The following is a 3,682-nucleotide window of genomic DNA, read 5'->3' as shown; positions in this document are numbered from 1 at the left end:
GAGGTGAGGGGTGGGGCTCGATACCCAGGGGCGGATTCGAGGGCAAATCCGGGAGTCTAGGAGAGAGAAGGCCGTGCTTGGCTTAGAGAAGGTGCTGGGCGCCTACTGGCAGGTTAAATATGGGGTTGCTTGAAGGAGGGCGTCAAGGTGAGGCCAGGTTTTTGTCCAGAACAGCTGGGCGAATGGGGCGGCATTTTTTTGATGGAGACAACCGGCCTAGATACAAGTTGTTTGGGGGGTGGGGAAGGGGAGAAATAGTGACCGGCAGAGTCAGAGGTGCCTGTTAGGCACCCAAGTGAACTGGCACTTCTAGGCATGAGTCTGCGGGAGACAGGACGAACGATTTGTCAGACCCTTGTTTGTAGATGGTAACTCTATTCAGGACACTGATGACATCAGAAGTGGGGGTGAAAGCCACAGAAAGCTAATCTAGCCCTCCAGCAAAAGGAGAGGGGCCTCACAGGCTGAGGGGTCCACTGGGCCAGGCTGAGGAAAGGCAGCAGCCAGGGAGGCCCTGAGGGCCAGGGGTCTGCAGCAGGCGCCAGGTCCACCTGGTTTACCCGGGATTCTGATGCTTCAGGAGGGAGGGTCTGACTGGCCAACTTGACACTCCTGTCAGGACTGTGCAAACTCCCTGAACAAGGAGTTTGGGGTGCACATGGGATGAGGAGGATGGTGGGCAGCCCCAAAAAACAAGTGTCCATGGCAGAAATCAATCTGCTGAGATGGAGGAGATGGGGGCAGAAAATGGGTGACCTTACCCCAGGTCATACCTGTTTCCCACAATCGCACGCTATAGGGCTCTGCACGTCCTTTCCTCTGACCCCCTCTCCCCTCTAGAAGCTCTGCTGGTGTGCCCTCATGTCCACCATCATCACCACCCTGACTTTGCTTTTCTCTAAACATTCCTTTCCTCATGCTCTCATGGAGGCCGGGCTTCCCCTGGAGGCTCTAAAGTGTAAATGTTTATTTTCGTACAACCCCTGTACCCCTGTACCTCTGGGCCTGCAGGTAGGGTGGATGCTCTCCTGACTCCTTATGACCACTTCCAGACCATTTTCCCCTTTGCCCTAACAGCTGCCAGCCTTAACTCTCATTTTCTCAGAAGAATAATTCATTCCCCCCTCCACTCTTGCTGTTACCTTCAAAGCCAAGGCCTGCCCCCTTTATCCTTTGGGAATTTCAGCTCCTGACTCACTCACTGTCATTCTCTCCAGTACCACTTGTGCAGGAATTCTGACTTCCGAATCCACATAGGTTTCCTTCCAACCTCAACCTCCTGGCCTCTGTCTTAACATGAACCCAGGATTTGTTTTAATCAGCTATGGTAAGGTGACAGACACAAAGCCAACTGCCTTGAAAGAAGAGTTTAGAACTTACAGCTCCCAAGTGGGGCACGCCACACTGTGCAGGGCCACGTGGGGAAGCGCCAGTGCCATCAGGAACAGGAGGGAGAGGAGAGCTCGGCCACAGCCTTTACCATGTTTTCAGTGGGAAGGAGGCAGGGTACGCAAGTTTGAGCAAGTTTAGGATTGGATAGTTTGAATAATTTCAGCGGTCTCTAGTGGTCCAGTACCTGGCCCTGGGTGATTTAGGCAGGGAAATACTGGCCTGGTGTACTGGTGACAGGAGGCGGTTGGGGTGTGGGCTCTGGATCGGTTGGTTTGCAAGTGAAAGGTGTGTTGGTGGGTGAGTTGTTTGCTGTCTCTAGGAATTAGCCAGCCTGGGAAGGGCGGTCTCTCCCCAGCCAGCAAGGCCCTCAAGATGTCAAAGCATCAAAAATCTAGAAAATAAAAAACATGATCAAGGCAGTGCTCATTCCCTTGACTCCTGTCCTCTGAGAACCTTCCCCAGCTGGCTTCAGCAGCCCCTCTTGTGGCTTTACATTTGTCTGAACAACGTCACCCAACAACTTCTCTCACCCCATTCCACTCACGCCGTTACTCCCATCAGCAGGTGGGTTCCACCCCTCCCACTGAATGGGGCTGGCCCCTTGACTTGCTTGAACTGCCAGAGAGAGAGATGCCATGCCAGTTTCAGGCTCTATGAAGGGCTGGCAGCTTTTGTTCTCATTCCCTGACAGTCCTGAGCTGCCATGTGACAATATCTGGCTACTCCTCTGGAGAGATCACCTAGAGAGAAAGGGAAAGCCTGGACGTAAGAGTCTCAGACTTCTCGCCTCACTCACACATCCTGACCGTGGCTCCGTGAGGGACACTGGCTGTTTCGGCTGTCTATTGTTGCATGACAAACCCCCCAAATGTATTACTTACTCTGAAAACTAGGTTGCATTCTACTCTGTGTGGTATCTGCCTGGGTTAGAATGGCCAAGATGTCTGGCACCTTGACTCGGGTGGCTGGGACAGCTGGGGGCTGCTCAAGTATCCCTTCCCTGAGGCCTCTCCACATGGTTTGCTTGGGGTTCTGCACAGCATGAGGGTCTCCAGGTAGTAAGACTGATTACCTGTGAGCAGGCCCCCAAGAGGCAGGAAGGTAAAGCTGCCAGTCCTCTGGCCTGGGCTTGGAAGTCCCAGAACTTTCTACGAGATTAAGTGCATCAAAACAGTCACAGGGGGCTTTCCTGGTGGCACAGTGGTTAAGAATTCGCCTGCCAATGTAGGGGACACGGGCTCGAGCCCTGGTCCGGGAAGATCCCACATGCCGCGGAGCAACTAAGCCCATGCGCCACAACTACTGAGCCTGCACTCTAGAGCCTGTGAGCTACAACTGTTGAGACTGCGTGCCACAACTACTGAAGCCCGCACGTCTAGAGCCCATGCTCCACAACGAGAAGCCACTGCAATGAGAAGCCCGCGCACTGCAATGAAGAGTAGCCCCCACTCGCCGCAAGTAGAGAAAGCCTGCGCACAGCAACGAAGACCCAATGCAGCCAAAAATAAATTAAATAAATAAAATTTAAAAAAAAAAACAGTCACAGGAGGGAGATTCCTGGCAGTCCAGTGGTTAGGACTCAGTGCTTTCACTGCTGTGGGCCAGGTTCAACCACTGGTCAGGGAATAAGATCCCACAAGCTGCGAAGTGTGGCCAAACCCCCCCCCCACCAAAACAGTCACAGGACCAGTGAGGACGGAGCATCACACCTGACAGGGAGGGAAGAAATTGATGGTGAGAATTTGAGACAAATTACCCACCTGCCAATAGCAGAAAAGTCAACCAGCTGAGCCCAATCTTATCACGGAATAATTAGAAAATCAACAGCTGTTTTAAGCAATTATTATGCAGCCGCACATACCTGGAACAGACACTGACACTTAAAAGTGAGATGCTGCCTCAGAAAATCTACAAACAACAAATGCTGGAGAGGGTGTGGAGAAAAGGGAACCCTCTTGCACTGTTGGTGGGAATGTAAATTGATACAGCCACTATGGAAAACAGTATGGAATGTTCAGGCGGTAATGCGAGCGACAGGGAGCGGCAGATGAAGCTTCGCTCTCTCGCCCACTGCTCACCTCCTGCTGTGCACCCAGGCCGCGGACTGGTACCGGTCCACAGACTGGGGTTTGGGGACCCCTGGGCTACAGGGTCCTGATCCGGGCCCCTCTGTGGAGGCGGCCAGGGAGGAGGAGGGCGGGCCTGTCGGCACTGGACCCAGCCCCTACGCCACGGTGGCCCCTGGGCTCCGGGTCCCTGTCCCCACTCCGGCCTCCTGCCCTCTGTCCTA

This window comes from Neophocaena asiaeorientalis, unplaced genomic scaffold (assembly GCF_003031525.2).
Source record: "Neophocaena asiaeorientalis asiaeorientalis breed wild unplaced genomic scaffold, Neophocaena_asiaeorientalis_V1.1 scaffold78, whole genome shotgun sequence".
NCBI classification, from domain to species: domain Eukaryota; kingdom Metazoa; phylum Chordata; class Mammalia; order Artiodactyla; family Phocoenidae; genus Neophocaena; species Neophocaena asiaeorientalis.
The sequence above is the reverse complement of the archived record's forward strand: the minus strand, read 5'-3'. Positions refer to the sequence as shown.